Source organism: Petaurus breviceps, unplaced genomic scaffold (assembly GCF_028583685.1).
Source record: "Petaurus breviceps papuanus isolate PSGF00001 unplaced genomic scaffold, PetGlider_PUasm1.0 582, whole genome shotgun sequence".
NCBI classification, from domain to species: domain Eukaryota; kingdom Metazoa; phylum Chordata; class Mammalia; order Diprotodontia; family Petauridae; genus Petaurus; species Petaurus breviceps.
In genome coordinates this window covers 5635855-5642168 of record NW_027186390.1, presented here as the reverse complement: position 1 = coordinate 5642168, position 6314 = coordinate 5635855, and the positions used below count along the sequence as shown (strand labels likewise).

Genomic DNA, 6314 nt, shown 5'->3' with positions numbered 1-6314 from the left:
TTTCCGCCCATGTGACACAGCCCATTAGATTTATTTGCACGTGTTAACCACCATAGTCCCTTCTAAGGGAGTTAAAAATCAGTTCGTTAATTCACTTTGAAAATCAGTTAGGTAGAGTTAGAGGGATTTCCCATGTTTGGTGTGAATTCTGGATTTTAATAAACTTCTGGTATGGGCACGCCACTTTCTCCCATTGCTGTTATCCCAAGCTATGATTTATAGCATTTACGATACAGCTAGCTTCCTTGTGGCGTCTAAATCCTTCCCTCGATGCTAAGCACACCATTCCCTACCACCTATTTACAAAGCCAAGGAGGAACACAAGCTATGGCGGAGATGGGAAGGGGAGAAAGAGGGGAAGGTGATGACTTTTGTCAGGCTCTTTGTTGGTTGGAGAAAGCAGAGGTTTGTTTTTTTTTTAAGGTTCAGTTTCTCTATTCCTAAACACAGTAACATCTGGGACTGAGGGATTTGGAAGGACCAGGAAAAATCACAATAATATTGCACTTCCTAAAAACATAGGACGCTGGGTAAGCGTTAGACAATCACTTCGTTAAGACTAAGCGTTATGCTTCTCTGAATTTTGAATGAGACTAGTGCCAAAGTGGTTTGCTTTCAGACAGGTGCTGTTTGACCTAAACCAGCACACTGAGAAGTGGCACGATCAGTTAGAATTAGCATCCAACACGGTCAGAGTTTGAAACCTGTCATCAATGAATCTTTCGTTTTCAGTGGCTTCTTCCTGAAAGAATAGGAAATCTTTGGCTATCTGATCTCAGGCACCACATCTAAAAGAGTTCACATGAGGGAATTTTCCCCCCCTTTAACATCTCTGCATTTTTTTTAATTAATCAAAAAAGTTTTGTGTGAATGCAATACACAGCATACTTTTTTAAAAAATCTATAGAAAGTGCAAATAGTTGGTCATCCTTTCATCTTAAAATGTTAGGAAGTCATTTAAACATTTGGTCCTTCATGGGGAAAATTTATCCTTAAAGGTATCTGACTTCCGTAGTTTTCTTTGTCCTTCGAAAAACCAGATTATGTAAAGATGTTACATTTGATGTCTTTTATCTTCCACTCTCCAGCTAAACTCTTTAGCTAGTACAAATAACCAGCTTCTTCTCCCAAGAAGAGGGTAGTAACATACTGAGTCTGAGCTATTCTCTTGTAAATCTCTCTGTGTAGCTGAATAATCAACCCTGTCTAGCTTTTCGTCTGCAATTCCTCTCCCCAAGTCTGAGAACAAGGGTAGCAAATGGCTCTTTTTCTGCTGGGCTCTCTCGCTACACAATCCGGTAGGTGGGCGAAGAGCACGAAGACAACTCTCGAGGGCCACGGGGCTAGACTCTTACAAAAAGAATTGTGCTTGTACCTTTGTGTTTGAAACAATGATGGTGGAGTTGAATAGGGCCTTGGGGCATTGACTTAGAGATGCAGGTGACTACTTAGACTAGTTGCAAATTAACAATTGGCTTTCTGGGTGTAGTTAAATTATGCCCTTAAAATAGTCCCTGAAAGTTGAGTTCTGGCTGTTGAAACCCACACTTTCAACTGACTTTTTAGTTGGCTCTCATTTTAACTCAAATTCAGCAGAATAAGTGCATCATTTTTAATTTGATGGGATAATTTACCTGTGTGATAACTGCTGGGAGATAAAAGAACTTTCTATTCAATTCAAAAAAAAACATTGATTAAGTAACTATTATTATTCTCTAGAAAGGCTTTGTGCTTACAGCCACCTACAAAGACAAAAGTAATCACTCCCTGCCCTCAAGGAGCACTCCTCAGTAATAAATTACAGTGGAGTACTTTAGGCTGAGAGACCTTCCAGAATGGTTAGGCCTTCCATTAAGACATACTAAAATGAGGAAGCGAAGCTAAGGGGATTGCTACTAATTTCCCCAAAAGCCTACATCATTTTAAGATACTAGGAGCAAAAATTTCCTACCTGCTCTCATGTTGGTTTTTTTCCTTACCATCTTCTTGGATTTGAGTCACATGAAACAAACAAGCATCTCTATTTGTAACCACAGTCAGAGAACGGAGTAGTAATTGTGGGTCTAGATACACCTTTGTAGTAATCATAGAAGCTTACATTCGAAAACAAAACTATGTTGACTGCTTATGGCTAGGCCTTTCAGCATTAATGAGGCAATGGGATCCTTTTAATGATACCAGAGTGTATTATATAACAAAGGATCATAACATTTCCCACTGGCATGTCTGTGTGTTTAGGGGGGAAGCAATTTACTTACTAATTTACTTCCTGAATTCTAGGCAATTCAGTTCAATTCACTTCAACAATTAAGTAGCTTCTAGGTGCCTAGGCCAGGGTTTTTAATCTGAGATCCCTTGGTTTTGAGAGTATTTTGAAGAATAGTTTTCTAAGTATCCATGAATTTGGATGGGGGGAAAATACATCCTGAGTTTCACTAATCTCTAACTGGAATTTAGCATTTTATATAAGTATTTAAAGTATTTTCTTTAAGCATTTAAAACATTTTGTAAGTTTTTAAAAGGTGGGGGGACCAGTCCTGCTTCATTCATTAAAAACATTTAAGTGTTTAAAAACATTTTGAGCAGTGTGAATAGAATTTCACTAGACTGCCAAAGGGGTCCAGGATATTGAGAACCCTTTAAGTTAGGCACTGTGCTAGAGATGCAAAGACAGAAAAAGAAACAGCCTCAGTTCTTGAGAAGCTTATATCCTACTGGACTTTAATGAACTTGTTCTTTATCTTCTAAAGCTATATAGTGTGACAAATCTGCTATTCCTCTGGAACTCAGGTAACAGGGTGGGGTTGAGATGCACTTTTAACTTAATTCTGGGGAATATGGTTGGTACAGCAAGATTTGTCATCCTACCTACCCTAGAAATATACATATACATACATATGCATACACATGTATGTATATGTGTGTGGGATAAAAGAGTTCTCTATATATGTACATATATCTTTTGTACACTACTGGCATTACTCTATTGAAGTCAGCATTTTAATTGGTTAATAACATGGTCTGATTTTGGTTTTATTTGTTTACCCTCCACAAATCCTTACTATGCTATCCTATCATGATATAGATGTGAGTCTTCGAAGGCCACGCTAGTACAATGTAAGCTCTGGAAGACGATCGTGTGTTGCAAGGGTGAAGTCTCAGTGACAGACAAGAGACAGATGTCTGAGGATCAACCTAAAATTATCACACAACTTGATGCAATATAGAAGTTGAGAAGTTCTATGAAGAATTTAGCCAAATCAAATTCCAAAACAAGTCAACACAGATTTTTTTTTCCTATTCTTATAGATTTAGAGCATGGAGGACCTTCTCATTCCAATCCTTTCATTTTACTGGGGAGGAAATGAAAGTCTGACAGGTTAAATGACTTTCTTAAAGTTTTACACAAAAGGAGTAGCAGGGCTGGTCCCCCACTTTCAAACCCCGAGTTCTTTTTCACTGTACTCTGTAGTCTTTGATTCTTGGTGACTTCAGTGTGAAGGCAGACACAGGGGAAGATGACAATATGCTGGAAAATATGGTTTATGTTTAAGAAACAAAAGATGCCAAAGGCTATATACACAGAAGTCTCATGTTAATATATCATGGGAATTTCCTTCAGGAAGAAAATATGGAGGCTCTAGATGTGGCAAGCAACAGATAACATCACATAAAATTAAATTGACTACATTTTAACAGTCAGGAAACAACTGGCTTACTAGTGCTGGATCACTTCCTAATTGTTGTTTGGTCATTTTCAGGCCTGGCCGACTTTTCATGATCCCTTTTGGGGTTTTCTTGGCAAAGACACTGAAATGCTTTGCCATTTCCTTCTCTAGCTCATTTTACAGATGAAGAAACTGAGACAAACAAGGTGAAGTGACTTGACTAGGGTCACATAGCCAGCAAGTGTCTGAGGCTGCATTTGAACTCAGGAAAAAGGAGTCTCTCTGACTCTGGGCTTATCACTCTTTCCACTGTACCACCTAGCTGCCCTATTTTCTAATTAACTGTCTGTATATAGGCAGGTCATTGACTTTGTATTACAAACATTAAAGTGAACACTACCTATCTCACCAAAAATTAGAAAATATGTTACATAAATAAAAGATCTCCAACCTAACCTGTTTTAAGAAGCTATAGAAGCAGAAAACATAGAAATATTTTTTAAAATGATATAGACTATCACCTTTTCCTATAGAAATTTTTGACACAAGAAAGCCTCAAAAGCCTAGAAACTGCTTAGCCAGCAAATAAAAACTCAGTCTCTTTGCTAGGTAAACTATATGACATCAAAAGGCAACACTGTGTTAGAATTTAAACCAAATTTATTATTGTTGTACCAAAAACTTTTATTTCTAAAACTGTGGAAGGACAACTAACAAAAAAATACAGAAGATATGTCAAGATTTTTGTCTCAAACTATTTTTTCCATCAACAAAAGAGCCACCAGATTTAGACTTACAGTATCCAAATTGTCACATGAAGAAAGAGAAAAGTCATAAATAAGACAAAAATGGGAAGAACAGCTGGATCAGATCAAGAATATACAAAGAACACGAATACTAGAGACAGCACAGTTTTGAGGGAGTTGGCAGAGTGATTCTCATGATATCTGAAAGAGGAGAAGATACCAAAAGCTTGGGGGGGGGGGGGAAGGGGAATCACAAATGTTATTACCACTGAGAAAAAGTGAGTGAAAGAAAAATAGAAAAATCAGTAACATATATGCCTACTTTCCCATCTTCATAAAATCTTTATGAGAATAATACATACAGATTGATCTTTGATGAGGTCATGAGAAGGCTTTTTCTCTAGAAGATGTTGACTTTGTCATTGCACAATTTACTGAAAGGTACAAAGACTACAAAACCACACTGTGTTTATTGTATAGTGCCCATAAAAATAATTCATTCAGTAGTGCAAGATGTTGTATTAAAGGATCTCCCCCCAAAAGGGGTCTCCCATGCATATGTTAAAATCATAGAAGGTACTTTGAAAGATGCAACAGTAGAGATAACTTTTGTTTGATGATCTTTTGATATCATGAGACATAAAATAGGATTTCAAATCTATAAGCATTTAAGTGCCTACTCTGTGCCAGACACTATTCTAGGCACTGGTGGTACAAAGATAAAAATAAAACAGTCCCTATCTTCAAGGGGAATGAGTTGGGGGGGGGGGGGGTAGCAGCAGGTTAATAGATACACAGAGAAATAGATGTTTATATATATGTGTGTGTGTGTGTGTGTGTGTGTGTGTGTGTATGCACACACACACAGAGTAACTACAGCTAGGTGGCTCAGTGGATAGAGTGCTGGACCTGGAGTCTGGAAGACTAATGGAAGACTTTGCTGAGTTCAAATCTGGCCTCTGACACTTACTAGCTATGTGACCCTGGGTAAGTCACTTAAACTTGTTTGTCTCAGTTTTCTCATCTGTAAAATGAGCTTGAGAAGGAAATGGCAAAACACTCCAGTATCTTTGCCAAGAAAACCACAAATGGGGTGACAAAGAGTTGGACACAACTGAAAATGACTGAACAACAAAAAACTGCAAATTAATTTCAAGTGTGGGAAGGAATAATAACTGGGGGAAGGAGGAATCAAAAGACCTTGTGTAAAAGGGCACACCTAAGCTAAGTTATCAGATGGAGCTAAGGATTCCCAAGAAGTGCAGGTAAGGAGAAAGAGAGAATATTACAGGAAGGGGGGGAAAGCCTGTGCAAAGGCACAAGAGAAAAGATGGAATGTCAGGTGCAAGAAACAATAAACAAGTAAGCAGGTTGGACTGAAACGTATGAAAGGGTATAATATGATCTCAGTTTAGAAAAATATGTTGGAGTTGGATTGTGAAGGGCTTTAAATGCCAAACAGAATAGTTATATTTTATTCTAGAGGACACTGAAATTTCTTGAACCAAGAACAACATGGTCAGACCTGTGTTTTAGGTCTATCAATTTAACAGATTAGAAGATGGCTTGGAAAGGGGAAGGACTAGAGGCAGAGGGCAATTAGGAAGCTAATGCAATGGTTCTGGCTAGAGATATTCACATCACTGAGATAAGGTTCCGTTGGAGTACTTAAGTATGATTTGTATTAGATGACTTTGAAATATTGAGATTCAGTCCCACATGGCCCTTCCTTATTAAAGTTCTTTGGGATTTTTCAACAATGGGATGAAAAATATGGAATTATAAAATGGAAAAGGAAATATCTGGTATACTGGAGAATCCTAAATGATAGCATTAGTGTCATAGCACTGGACCAGTACTATAAATGTATGGTACTGTTGTACTCTAGTATTACTGTGAC

The 6314-nt window shown here is 37.8% G+C and overlaps 1 long non-coding RNA gene across 1 annotated transcript in view; it reads left to right on the top strand.

The window, feature by feature from the left end:
* The window catches only part of LOC138173433 (uncharacterized), a 36879-nt gene that overhangs the window by 20497 nt on the left and 10068 nt on the right, over positions 1-6314 (top strand). The window lies entirely within an intron of this gene.